The sequence below is a fragment of the Lagenorhynchus albirostris genome, chromosome 5 (assembly GCF_949774975.1).
Source record: "Lagenorhynchus albirostris chromosome 5, mLagAlb1.1, whole genome shotgun sequence".
Classification (NCBI taxonomy): domain Eukaryota; kingdom Metazoa; phylum Chordata; class Mammalia; order Artiodactyla; family Delphinidae; genus Lagenorhynchus; species Lagenorhynchus albirostris.
In genome coordinates this window covers 35,463,789-35,478,558 of record NC_083099.1, presented here as the reverse complement: position 1 = coordinate 35,478,558, position 14,770 = coordinate 35,463,789, and the positions used below count along the sequence as shown (strand labels likewise).

The following is a 14,770-nucleotide window of genomic DNA, read 5'->3' as shown; positions in this document are numbered from 1 at the left end:
TTCAATCCGGAGCTCTTGTTTGTATAGTGATTGTGTGTGTGTGTGTGTGTGTGTGTGTGTGAGTGAGTGTGTGTGTGTGTGTGTGTGTGTGTGTGTGTGTGTGTGTGTATGTATTCTTGGCTATCATCTGGGCTCCCTATCCTTGGGCAGGAGCTGAGAGAGGGAACAGCTAGCCTGCCAGCATCATGCACTTGTCTGGCTTGGATCAAAGAGGTGAAAAATGTTCCTGTCAACTGCAGCTTGTGAATTTTTGTAGCGTTTAAACTTCTCTTGATTTGCAAGGACTGATGGTAGAGAAATGATCACACAGGAAGAATTAAATGTGAAAGCATACTGGTTCCTAAACATATATTAACAACCTTAGCTTTGCCGGATGTAACGCTTCAGAAAATATCTCGGTGGAACAGGGGGAGGTTGTAGAGGAGCTTTCAAGTGGTTTAATCCCAAGGGAAGTTGCAGTGCTGTAAAGCCCAACTGAAATTACACACGTTAATGCTGGGCCTTCTGGCAGTAGCTCCATTTTGTTCTTCTCATCCGATAAAGAAAGTAATGGGCGGGCCCTCTATATCTCCAGCTGCAGGCTATGGGCACCCTGGACTGAACCAAAGGCAGGTAATTGTCACTTAAACCTGGGACAGTGTCAGCGATACCAGATATTACATGAATCAAGGAACTATTGAAGGACTCTGTGTGACAGAAGTTATTATTGACTTTTGGAGATGAAGCAAATAAAATACGATCTGATTTAAAAGTAAGGGTTCCTGTAAGAGTGGGGAAAGTAAGCATAGGTTTAATGCAACATTGTTTGGTCCTTGTGCTGCTGTGGGCCAGGCTGGATCTGGTGGATGAAGCAAGCAGTGACAGGCTGAGCCAGCTTGTTATTTTATCACCTTGTAACATTTGCAGGGGGCGCTCCTGGCTCTAAACAGTAATGTTCACCTGCTCCCCACTGATTGCTGAGGCTTCTGCTTGTTGTTTCTGGCAGGGAGCTTTGTCAACTAAGTCCTGTTCCTCAAAGTGTAGGCCCAGACCAGTAGCATCAGTGTCACCTGGAAGCCCATTAGAAATGCAGAATCTCAGGCCCCACTCTAGTACTACGGAATCAGAATCTGCATCTTAAACAAGGATCCTCCACAAATCCTTTCTATGCCCATGAAAATTAGAGACACATCCAAATTGTCCTCACCCATGTCCGACTTGCCCACACTGCATATTTCTGTGCACTGTATTCCCCCCAACAGTCTGCTTCCAACTTTTGCTCCTGCTTTCTCAAGATATATTTGACATGTAACGTTGTGTAAGGTTAAGGTGTACACTAAGAGAATTAAACTAATAGGTCATTAGTCTGTGGTGGCTCTGATGCTGATGCAGCCAACATCAGCAAACCAAAATCTAATCCTATAAATGCCTCGAGGTTACGGAATTGAAACCTAGGGACAACCGAGCACAAACTGCCAATCAGGCTTGAAGCTGCAGCCAGTCAATGATTTCCTCACTGTTCTTCCACCTTTTCTCTGTAAAGGATCTCCCTGAGCTCCTGTCAGTGGAGGCTCCTCACCACTTCTGATTTAACGCCACTCCATTCAAATCTATTTTTGCTCAATAAACTCTTAAATTGTTCAATATGCCTTAGCTTATCTTTTACCATGTACAAGGTGATGATTTGATACATGTACATCATGATTTGATACACTTACCACAATAAGGTTAGTGAGCGCACGCTCACCTCACAGTTACCGTAAAATATGGAACACGTCACAGAATGGCACGTCATCCTTAGGCAGGGGCCATGCTGCCCTCCTCTGTGTGGGTCCAGTTTCAGCCTATGTCCTCCCAGAGGGAGCACCCTACCTCCAGCTAAGCCCATTTCCTGTTCTCTTCTAATTCTCTAACTGCCACACGAATTCTTCACTGGCCTTCACTCTAATGTTCCCCCGTCTCTCCTCCCATTAGATCAAATAACAAGGTGGGAAGGAAGAAAGGAAGGGAGGGAGGGTAGGAGGGAGGGAGGGAGAGAGGGAAGGGAGGAACGTGGAGGGAAGGAAGGGAAGGAGAAGGAAGGATGGAAGAAAAGAAAAAAGGCAGGAAAGAGGGAAGGAAGACAGAGTGAGAAGCGCTTAGGGAAGGAGGGAGGGAGACCCAGTTTTCATAGCTCCATGTGTTGCAGGAGCTCATGAGCTCTGTTTCAAATACACCCATGCAAATATATCCCATCCCCTATTTCCATTTTAAAATGAAGCAGTGCCTTCATACAGTGTTCATTGGGGCAACAATTTGGAGGACACTTTGCCAAAGTTTATTCAAGTTCTTAAAGTGAACATTCTCTTTGATCCAGCAATTTCAGAATTTATCCCACAAATGTACTTGCATAGATGCACAGAAATGTTTGTCTAAAGTATCTATCACAGGATTGTTTAATAGAAAAAAGCTATAAATACCTGAAAGTATCAATACAAATTGTTTTGAAAAATCAATGCATGTCTCTGCAATGGAATAGTATCCCAGCATGAAAATGAACTGAGGAAGGTTTGTGTGTGCTTCTGTGGTGAGCTGTCTAGATTATGTTGTTACCTGAGAAAAAGAAGGTGCCAGACAATATGCATATTACCCCATGCATGTTATTTTTAGTGTGTGTACATGTGTATGTTTATAAAACATAGTTACTAACTTACTGTATTTGTATCCAATAGAATTCTACAGCCATTACAAACACTACTTTGGCAGAATTTTGAATACTTGGGACATCTTTGTGATGTGATGCTAAGTTTAAAAAAAAAAAGCAGGACATTAGTGTCATGTTTTTTCTCCCCCTCCTTACTTGAGCATTTTCCAATGTTATTAAATATTCCCCAAAATATCATTTATTTATCTATAATATTATATCCTACTCTTGGGTTTTTAAGTTGTTTTCAGTTTTTCCAACTCATATATAATGTTGACAAACATTTTTTTTTACCTAATGTTGTTTTTGAATTTCAGACTCTCTCCTAAGATAAATGTCTTGTAATTACTGGTTCATAGGGTATGTGATTTTATTATAATTATTTGTTCATAGGATGTGACCCTTGATATTTAATGCCAACTTGGTTTCTGTAATCCACAAAGATTTTTAATGTAATATTTTCAATTTTTGTTAATGTGATTAGTTATTAAAAGTCATCATTTGTTCCACAAATTTTAAAATTTGGCATAAAACAGTTATTGATGCCTACTGTGTGCCAAGCTGCCTTGAAGCCACTGGACACATCATCACGAATAAGACATGGTCTCCACCTTCAACTCAAAGTGTGATCCCAGGACAGCACACATAATTAGAATGTGATGCAATTTGGCCAATCATAGAATTATGCCCAGCGTGCCATGGAACACAGCAGGCCTATAGTGTAACTGTGACAATTAACCCAGAAAGAGATGAGATTCTTACACTTCACTTTGATGCTTCTTCTCTCACGTTCCAGCTAAAGACTGATGCTAACGTAGAGAGGGGGGAGTTTTCTTTTCATACTCCTGTCAGAGTTCAAGTATTAACTACACCTGACATAAAAAGGAAGTAGGAAATAAACTTACCTTAGTTTGTGTGTCAACTATCTATATTTCTGTGTCATCATTTATATATTTCACAGATGCAGAGGATTATAAGCCTCCTTCTAGGACACATACATTCATCCTGAATCTATAACCAAACTTGACCTTCCCACAGCCCACGTGTCCCTGCCTGCTTAGAATAGAAAGATGGTTGTCTAGTGTTCAAAGCATTTGCCCCAACTTCCAAAAAGTATCTCCAAATAAAAGAGACAACCCAGCCTCCACAAATAGCACTGTCAACCCTCTTAATATTTCTTAGGTCAAGAAATTCTTAACTGAAACATTCTAACTAGGTTGACTAAATGAAATTGCCAATATTGACTTTTTTAACTTGTAAAAGTAGCAGTTTCATGTAGTTCAACTAAAACCTGCAATTTAATTCTTCCTGTTTCTTCCCAAGACTACCCATATATTAGAACTAATTGAAACTTCATTTCACACCAAATGATTTCTGCAGTATCTGCCCCAGATACAAAGAAAAGGTGGGAAAATTATTAACACAGGTTTATGCTTGTTTTTCACTCCTTAGTCAGATGATCAGTAAGATAAAATTAGAATACAGTATTTCCTAAATTGAAGGGAAAGAGGTTTCCTGCTTATTTAAGCAGAGAGACTTCTAGCTGTTGCAGAATTAGGAGTCAGGGGCAAACATGGGCAAGCAAACCCAGCAAACTGCCAAACAAACTATAATTCATAATCTCCAACCCAAACAAGGCTGGCGTCCTCCTCTTAAGACAAACACAATGCTGAGAGTGTGCTATGAATCCAAGATTATTACTAATGCGAAGCTGTGCATCAGAGATTTAGGGAGAAGGAAAGAGAAGAGAGAGTGAGAGAGAGAGAGAGAGAGAGAGCACACGCTTCAGCCCAAAATTCATGAAGGCCCCTTTTCTATTGCTCTTATCAGATTTAAATTCATATTGTAAAAATTTAAGTTTAATAATTCTGTAGAGGGTGCTGGTATGGGAAGTGATGCCTTGGAGCTTGGAAAGCTGGCCTGATCCCATAAAAGCATCAGCATTTTCTTCAAAAGCTATTTCATAGCTTGAAATGCTTTTTGGAGTCCTGCTATTCAAAGTGTAATCCACAGCTCCAGCCAGTGTTTCTCAGACTCTAAAGTGCATACGAATCACTTGGAGTCTTGTTAAACGGAGATTCTGATCCAGCGGGTCTGGGTAGGGCCTGAGAGCCTGCATTTCCAACCAGTTCCTGTGAGGGGTGATGCTGTGGGCAGGATCGTACTTTGAGTAGCACGGGTAAAACACCCTTCTGACGGCCTTTGTTCCTCTTTCTAAACTGGCGATCTTGTCCTGCAGGTCACATACTGAACACTGAAGTCAAGAGGCCCCCCGCAGTGACCTTGCTCTCTCCCCACTTAAATCTTCCTGCCTGTAAAATGGGGCGAACAAACCTAGCGGCGGGGAGAATCTTAGACTTTCCTGGTAGGAGGAAATTTGGAGATTACCCTAATCCAACCCTTTTCCCCTCCATCCCCCAGCCCATCTGTACCCTAAAGCCAGAGCCTGAGATCTTGCCTACAGGGTTTGCAACTCTCAGCCCATCCCATCAGACGTGGGAGAGCTCTGCAGGATAAGGGTCTCTTGCAGATATTTTCAAATAAGTAGAAGTAACTTAAAAAAAACATTGCTCAAAATTTCTCACAAACCTCACCTTAATGAGGGGTCTCCTCCTTTGGTGTTAGGAAAGAAGACAAGAAACGCAGCGTTTCCATGTGGGAGGTGGTAGGGGATTCCTTCCTGCCTGGCCCTCTTTCCACAGCAGTAAAAGCACAGCTCAATCTTGATCTGCTCCCACCTGTCAAGAGCAGGTGTCAGCTTCAGTTATTGTTTTGCAAATTCATTTCAGTCCTTTAATGATACTCAGTGGAGAATGAGGTAGTGCTTCCCTTAACTCCACTGTTTTTCCTAAGGCCTGTGCCTCATGGGCTTTCCCAGGCTCTATCTCCTCCCTCCCACCCTCTTACTCTGGAATGCATGTCTCGTAAACTGTACTGTGATAAACCCATCTGCAGTCATCAAGGGAGAGGTATAATAAAGGCAATGGGTGAACATGTTCGAAATACGAAGTGAGGAAAATCATTTTTTATTTATGGAGAAACATTTTAATTTGGGACATAAAATCAAATGTAACTATGCCTAGGGAGTCAGGACTAAAGGAATGTCCTCATTTAAAGAGTCGGCTCTCTTGTGTTCTTTGTAGTTGCTGTAACACCGTTTTTAAGTCCAACAGGTTCTCTTGTCATTAAGGTCCTCAGTGACAGTTTAGCCAGTAAATTTCACATCACATGTGGGTGGCCATAAAATTTATTGTCTAAACCAGGACCCTTTTGACAATGGAACGGGCACCATTGGTGATAGTGCTTCTGTGTCAGGCAGGCACTGAGACCATCTCAGGTTAACCAAGAGGTTCTGGAGGTTGAATTAATCACCAGTGCCTAGGGATTTAATCAACCATGCTGTGTAGTGAAGCCACCATTAAAATCCAAAGGGAGGGGTTTCAGAGAACTTCCAGGTTGGTGAAGCAGAATGCCTCCATGTGCCACCGTGCTGGGCTCCAAACTCCAAGAGGACTGAAGTTTCTTTGTTCTCAATCTCACCCTATGAATCTCTTCATCTGGCTGTTGGTTCCTGTGTTTTAATATCCTTGGTAATAAACCACTCATCTGCCGTGTGGCTGACAGGGTCTTGGTGCTCTGGCCGGGTGTCAGGCCTGAGCCTCTGAGGTGGGAGAGCCGAGTTCAGGACATTCATCCACCAGAGACCTCCTGGCCCCACGTAATGTCAATTGGTGAGAGCTCTCCCAGAGATCTCCGTCTCAACACTAACACCGAGCTCCACTCAACAACCAGTAATCTACAGTGCTGGATACCCTATGCCAAACAACTAGCAAGACAGGAACACAACCCCACACATTAGCAGAGAGGCTGTCTAAAATCATACTAAGTTCACAGACACCCCAAAACACACCACTGGATGCAGCCCTGCCCACCAGAAAGACAAGATCATGCCCCACCCACCAGAACACAGGCACCAGTCCCTTCCACCAGGAAGCCTACACAAGCCACTGAACCAACCTTATCCACTGGGGGCAGACACCAAAAACAACGGGAACTACAAACCTGCAGCCTGCAAGAAGGAGACCCCAAACACAGTAAAGTAAGCAAAATGAGAAGACAGAGAAATATACAGCAGATGAAGGAGCAAGGTAAAAACCCACCAGACCAAACAATTGAAGAGGAAATAGGCAGTCTACTTGAAAAAGAATTCAGAGTAATGATAGTAAAGATGATCCAAAATCTTGGAAACAGAATGGAGAAAAGACAAGAAACGTTTAACAAGGACCTAGAAGAACTAAAGAGCAAACAAACAATGATGAACAGCACAATACATGAAATTAAAAATTCTCTAGAAGGGATCAACAGCAGAATAGCTGAGGCAGAAGAATGGATAAGTGACCTGGAAGATAAAATAGTGGAAATAACTACTGCAGAGCAGAATAAAGAAAAAAGAATGAAAACAATCGAGGACAGTCTCGGAGACCGCTGGGACAACATTAAACACACCAACATTCAAATTATAGGGGTCCCAGAAGAAGAAGAGAAAAAGAAAGGGTCAGAGAAAATGTTTGAAGAGATTATAGTTGAAAACTTCCCTAACATGGGAAAGGAAATAGTTAATCAAGTCCAGGAAGCACAGAGAGTCCCATACAGGATAAATCCAAGGAGCAACATGCCAAGACACATATTAATCAAACTATCAAAAATTAAATACAAAGAAAAAGTATTAAAAGCAGCAAGGGAAAGCAACAAATAACATACAAGGCAATCCCCATAAGGTTAAAAGCTGATCTTTCAGCAGCAACTCTGCAAGCCAGAAGGGAGTGGCAGGACATATTTAAAGTGATGAAAGGGAAAAAGCTACAACCAAGATTACTGTACCCAGCAATGATCTCATTCAGATTTGACAGAGACATTAAAATCTTTTCAGGTTAACCAAGACACGGTCCTCCTAATCATGGGCAGTTTGTATTCTGGGACCCAGTGACATTCTGGCATTTAGACATGAATCTGTCCAAGAAAAATTGCAGCAGACAGAAATCAAGCAGGCAAGGAAGAGTTTACTCAAGACTACTGCAATAGGGGAGAGAGATTGACCTCCACGTTGAATACAACAGGGTCAGCTGGGGATGTGTAGCCAGTGGGCAGGGAGGGGTCAGTGGATGGAAGATTACTAAGGGGAATTGGTTAGGTATGAAGGGCATGGGAATACTTGCTGAGCTGGGCCCAGTGGGACAGAGACTGCAGCCAAGGATGAGGCCTGTTGAGGAGAGGATGGACTCAGAGGAGCCTGACTAAAGTTTAGTCAAAGAGGGAATTCTTACGGAATCTCATCAAATGACAGGCAGCTTTTAAAATTCATTCTTCTCCAAGGAAACCCATAGTTTCCCAAATGTAATAACTCACTCTTGTTCTGAGAAATTCTTCCAAACATATTTATGTTCTAATTTCGTTTCCTTTATGATTTTATTTCCCTTTGCAAATCCAATTATTCTTGTGTTTGATTAGAAAATCTATTTTATCTTCTGATGTTTGCTTCGACTCCAGCAAAGCTAGGGTGGAATTGACTTTTGAAAAATTAAGAATGTGGTTTGAATTGACCAAGGGAAGCACAGTCATAATTCAGCCAGGAAGGACTTACGAGTGGTCCACATCTCATGGTGCATTGTTTAGTGGGTCTTAGTGAACAGAAGAAAAAGCAAAGGATTTATTTATATTATATTTATTTCATATGTATGTCCATCATGGTGGAGACAAGTATAGGATTCACTCTGAAGCCAAGTGCTCACCACTGGGGAGGTCCCTTCCCCATCCTGGAATCACTTTCCTTGTCTATAAAATGAAGGTGTTCGATTAGATGACTCCTTGGTACTTTGCAGGGCTTTTCAAACGTTCCATAATTCTGATTTTTAAATCATTCTATCCCTCTGTGGATTGCATCTTTTTATAAAATATCCACCTTGGAGCCATTATAAAGGATCAAATATGAGTGATGGTAAATCACTCTGAAAATAATGACTTTATGTAGGAACAGTGTCTGAAAGGCTTAGTTTTCCATGCATGTGTATATTTTGTAGTTTAAGGTATAATGAATCCAAGGAGGGTATGCAAGAATGTTCCCAGCAAATGTAAACTAGATAGCTAGTGGGAAGCAGCTGCACAGCACAGAGATCACTTCGGTGCTTTGTGACCACCTAGAGGGGTGGGATAGGGAAGGTGGGTGGGAGACACAAGAGGGAGGAGATATGGGGATATATGTATATGTATAGTTGATTCGCTTTTTGTAAAGCAGAAACTAACACAACATTGTAAAGCAATTATACTCCAATAAAGATGCTAAAAAAAAAAAAAAAGAGTGTTCCCAGCAGCTTTGTTAGTAAAAATGATAGTGAGGTGGGGGAGGGGTAGAAACAACGTGAAAGGTACTTCATCAGGAGAACAAATGCAGAATAGTGATGGAATGGGACACAGATAATCAGTGAGCTCCAGCATCAAAGGGGATAAATATCAACAACTTTGAGCAAAAAAGGCAAGAATAAAAACAAGTATGGTACCACTTGAAGTGTAAAAACACACTGAAGAGTGCTACTTGTTTTGAGGGTTACATATTTACATATATAATAAAAGTATTTTTTAAATGCTTGGTGATGTTAAAACACCAGATTCAGAATAGTGGGGATTGGGAAGGGGTTATAATTAGGGAGGGAATTCAGAGCTTCAGCTGCATTTGCTAATGCTTGAATCCTTAAACTGGGAGATAGATATGTGACTGTTCATTGTATTATACTTTACACTTTTTTTAATATCTTAAAATATTTTATGACATCCTTGTAATAAATTTGGGGGAGTTATGAAAAGCCATGGCATTCATTTGTTTGTAAAGATTAGAAACTGAGTCTCAACAAGTCGCTATAATTTTTTAGTAGCAAAGGGTAACGTGCATTTAAAAGCTCCATGCTACCTGTCCCTCAATTACAATATACCAAACAATCAAAACAAAACAAACAAACAACTTCCAGTGTACACACTGTGAAAAGAACTACTGGTCAGGTATCAGTGTTCTGAGTTGCAACTTCTTATGTTTCTTTTTTAACATCTTTATTGGAGTATAATTGCTTTACAATGGTGTGTTAGTTTCTGCTTTATAACAAACTGAATCAGTTATACATACACATATGTTCCTATATCTCTTCCTTCCTGTGTCTCCCTCCCACCCACCCTCCCTGTCCCACCCCTCTAGGTGGTCACAAAGCACCTAGCTGATCTCCCTGTGCTATGGGGCTGCTTCCCACTAGCTATCTAATTTATGTTTGGTAGTGTATATATGTCCATGCCACTCTCTCACTTTGTCACAGCTTACCCTTGCCCTCCCCATAACCTCAAGTCCATTCTCTAGTAGGTCTGTGTCTTTATTCCCATCTTACACCTAGGTGCTTCATGGCCCTTTTTTTTTTTTTTCTTATATTCCATATATATGTGTTAATACGGTAATTGTTTTTCTCTTTCTGACTTACTTCACTCTGTATGACAGACTCTAGGTCCATCCACCTCACTACAAATAACTCAATTTCGTTTTATTTGATGGCTGAGTAATATTCCATTGTATATATGTGCCACATTTTCTTTATCCATTCATCTGTTGATGGACACTTAGGTTGCTTCCATGTCCTGGTTATTGTAAATAGAGCTGCAATGAACATTTTGGTACATGACTCTTTTTAAATTATGGTTTTCTCAGGGTACATGCCAAGTAGTGGGATTGCTGGGTCCTATGGTAGTTCTAATTTTAGTTTTTTAAGGAACCTCCATACTGTTCTCCATAGTGGCTGTATCAATTTACATTCCCACCAACAGTACAAGAGGGTTCACTTTTCTCCACACTCTCTCCAGCATTTATTGTTTCTAGATTGTTTGATGATGGCCATTCTGACTGGTGTGAGATGATATCTCACTGTAGTTTTAATTTGCATTTCTCTAGTGATTAATGATGTTGAGCATTCTTTCAATCTGTACATCTTCTTTGGAGAAATGTCTATTTAGCTCTTCTGCCCATTTTTGGATTGGGTTGTTTGTTTTCTGTTATTCAGCTGCATGAGCTTCTTGTAAATTTTGGAGATTAATCCTTTGTCAGTTGCTTCATTTGCAAATATTTTCTCCCACTCTGAGGGTTGTCTTTTCGTCTTGTTTACGGTTTCCTTTGCTGTGCAAAAGCTTTGAAGTTTCATAGGTCCCATTTGCTTATTTTTGTTTTTATTTCCATTTCTCTAGGAGGTGGGTCAAAAAGGATCTTGCTGTGATTTATGTCATAGAGTGTTCTGCCTATGTTTTCCTCTAAGAGTTTGATAGTGACTGGCCTTACATTAGGTCTTTAATCAATTTTTAGTTTATTTTTGTGTATGGTGTTAGGGAGTGTTCTAATTTCATACTTTTACATGTACCTGTCCAGTTTTCCCAGCACCATTTATTGAAGAGGCTGTCTTTTCTCCACTGAATATTCTTGCCTCCTTTATCAAAGATAAGGTGACCATATGTGCGTGGGTTTATCTCTGGGCTTTCTATCCTGTTCCATTGATCTATCTTTCTGTTTTTGTGCCAGTATCATACTGTCTTGATTACTGTAGCATTGTAGTATAGTCTGAACTCAGGGAGACTGATTCCTCCAGCTCCATTTTTCATTCTCAAGATTGCTTTGGCCATTCGGGGTCTTTTGTGTTTCCATACAAATTGTGAAATTTTTTTGTTCTAATTCTGTGAAAAATGCCAGTGGTAGCTTGATAGGGATTGCATTGACTCTGTACATTGCTTTGGGTAGTAGAGTCATTTTCACAATGTTGATTCTTCCAATCCAAGAACATGGTATATCTCTCCATCTATTTGTATCAACTTTAATTACTTCATCAGTGTCTTATAATTTTCTGCATACAGGTCTTTTGTCTCCTTAGGTAGGTTTATTCCTAGATATTTTATTGCAATGGTAAATGGGAGTGTTTTCTTAATTTCACTTTCAGATTTTTCATCATAAGTGTATAAGAATGCCAGAGATTTCTGTGCATTAATTTTGTATCCTGCTACTTTACCAAATTCACTGATTAGCTCGAGTAGTTTTCTGGTAGCATCTTTAGGATGCTCTATGTATAGTATCATGTCATCTGCAAACAGTGACAGCTTTACTTCTTCTTTTCCGACTTGGATTCCTTTTATTTCCTTTTCTTCTCTGATTGCTGTGGCTAAAATTTCCAAAACTATGTTGAATAAGAGTGGTGAGAGTGGGCAACCTTGTCTTGTTCCTGATCTTAGTGGAAATGGTTTCAGTTTTTCACCATCGAGGATGATGTTGGCTGTGGGTTTGTCATATATGGCCTTTATTATGTTGAGGAAAGTTCCCTCTATGCCTACTTTCTGGAGGGTTTTTATCATAAATGGGTGTTGAATTTTGTCAAAAGCTTTCTCTGAATCTATTGGGATGATCATATGGCTTTTCTCCTTCAATTTGTTAGTATGGTGTATCACGTTGATTGATTTGAGTATATTGCAGAATCCTTGCATTCTTGGAATAATCCCCACTTGATCATGGTGTATGATCCTTTTAATGTGCTGTTGGATTCTGTTTGCTAGTATTTTGTTGAGGATTTTTGCATCTATGTTCATCAGTGATATTGGCCTTTAGTTTTTTTTCTTTGTGACATCTTTGTCTGGTTTTGGTGTCAGGGTGATGGTGGCCTCATAGAATGAGTTTGGGAGTGTTCCTCCCTCTGCTCTATTTTGGAAGAGTTTGAGAAGGATAGGTGTTAGCTCTTCTCTAAATGTTTGATAGAATTCGCCTGTGAAGCCATCTGGTCCTGGGCTTTTGTTTGTTGGAAGATTTTTAACCACAGTTTCAATTTCAGTGCTTGTGATTGTTCTCTTCATATTTTCTATTTCTTCCTGATTCAGTCTTGGCAGGTTGTGCATTTCTAAGAATTTGTCCATTTCTTCCAGGTTGTCCATTTTATTGGCATAGAGCTGCTTGTAGTAATCTCTCATGATGTTTTGTATTTCTGCAGTGTCAATTGGTCTCCTTTTTCTTTTCTAATTCTATTGATTTGAGTCTTCTCCCTTTTTTTCTTGATACGTCTGGCTAATGGTTTATCAATTTTGTTTACCTTCTCAAAGAACCAGCTTTTAGTTTTATTGATCTTTGCTATTGTTTCCTTCATTTCTTCTTCATTTATTTCTGATCTGATCTTTATGATTTCTTTCCTTCTGCTAACTTTGGGGTTTTATTTTGTTCTTCTTTCTCTAATTGCTTTAGGTGCAAGGTTAGGTTGTTAATAAGTGATGTTTCCTGTTTCTTAAGGTAGGATTGTACTGCTATAAACTTCCCTCTTAGAACTGCTTTTGCTGCATCCCATAGATTTGGGTCGTTGTGTTTCCATTTTCATTTGTTTCTAGGTATTTTTTGATTTCCTCTTTGATTTCTTCAGTGATCACTTCGTTGTTAAGTAGTGTTTGTATCTTTTACAAATCTTTTCCTGTAATTGATATCTAGTCTCATAGCGTTGTGGTCGGAAAAGATACTTGGTACGATTTCAATTTTCCTAAATTTACCAAGGCTAGATTTGTAACCCAAGATATGATCTGTCCTGGAGAATGTTCCATGAGCACTTGAGAAAAATGTGTATTCTGTTTTTTCGGATGGAATGTCCTATAAATATCAATTAAGTCCATCTTGTTTAATGTATCATTTAAAGCTTGTGTGTCCTTATTTATTTTCATTTTGGATGATCTGTCCATTGGTGAAAGTGGGGTGTTAAAGTCCCCTTCTATGAATGTGTTACTGTTGATTTCCCTTTTTATGGCTGTTAGTATTTGCCTTATGTATTGAGGTGCTCCTATGTTGGGTGCATAAATATTTACAATTATTATATCTTCTTCTTGGATTGATCCCTTGATCATTATGTAGTGTCCTTCTTTTTGTCTTGTAATAGTCTTTATTTTAAAGTCTGTTTTGTCTGATATGAGAATTGCTACTCCAGCTTTCTTCTGATTTCCATTTCCCTGGAATATCTTTTTCCATCCCCTCACTTTCAATCTGTATGTGTCCCTGTTTCTGAAGTGGGTCTCTTGTAGACAGCATGTATACGGGTCTTATTTTTGTATCCATTCAGCCAGTCTGTGTCTTTTAATGGGAGCATTTAATCCATTTACATTTAAGGTAATTATCGATATGTATGTTCCTGTTACCATTATTGTAAATGTTTTGGGTTTTTTATTGTAGGTCTTTTCCTTCTCTTGTGTTTCCTGCCTATAGAAGTTCCTTTAGCATTTGTTGTAAAGCTGGTTTGGTGGTGATGAACTCTCTCAGCTTTTGCTTGTCTGTAAAGGTTTTAATTTCTCCATCAAATCTGAATGAGATCCTTGCTGGGTACAGTAATCTTGGTTGTAGGTTTTTCTCCTTCATCACTTTAAATATGTCCTGCCACTCCCTTCTGGCTTGCAGAGTTGCTGCTGAAAGATCAGCTGTTAACCTTATGGGGATTCACTTGTGTGTTATTTGTTGTTTTTCCCTTGCTGCTTTTAATATGTTTTCTTTGTATTTAATTTTTGGTAGTTTGATTAACATGTGTCCAAGCATGTTTCTCATTAGATTTATCCTGTATGGGACTCTCTGTGCTTCCTGGACTTGATTAACTATTTCCTTTCCCATATTAGGGAAGTTTTCAACTATAATCTTTTCAATTATTTTCTCAGTCCCTTTCTTTTTCTCTTCTTCTTCTGGTACCCCTATAATTCGAATGTTGGTGTGTTTAATGTTGTCCCAGAGGTCTCTGAGACTGTCCTCAGTTCTTTTCATTCTTTTTTCTTTATTCTGCTCTGCAGTAGTTATTTCCACTATTTTATCTTCCAGGTCACTTATCCGTTCTTCTGCCTCAGTTATTCTGCTATTGATCCCTTCTAGAGTATTTTTAATTTCATTTATTGTGTTTTTCATCATTGCTTATTTCCTCTTTAGTTCCTCTAGGTCCTTGTTAAATGTTTCTTGCATTTTCTCTATTCTATTTCCAAGATTTTGGATCATCTTTACTATCATTATTCTGAATTCTTTTTTAGGTAGACTGCCTATTTCCC

At 39.6% G+C, this 14,770-nt stretch overlaps 1 protein-coding gene and 1 non-coding gene across 2 annotated transcripts in view; one reads left to right on the top strand and one right to left on the bottom strand.

Moving 5' to 3' along the window:
• NEK11 (NIMA related kinase 11) overlaps positions 1 to 14,770 on the top strand; it is a 288,926-nt gene that overhangs the window by 256,803 nt on the left and 17,353 nt on the right.
• LOC132521470 (U6 spliceosomal RNA) lies at positions 1,740 to 1,846 on the bottom strand. The gene has a single exon (XR_009540910.1). It is a non-coding gene; the product is annotated as a U6 spliceosomal RNA (small nuclear RNA).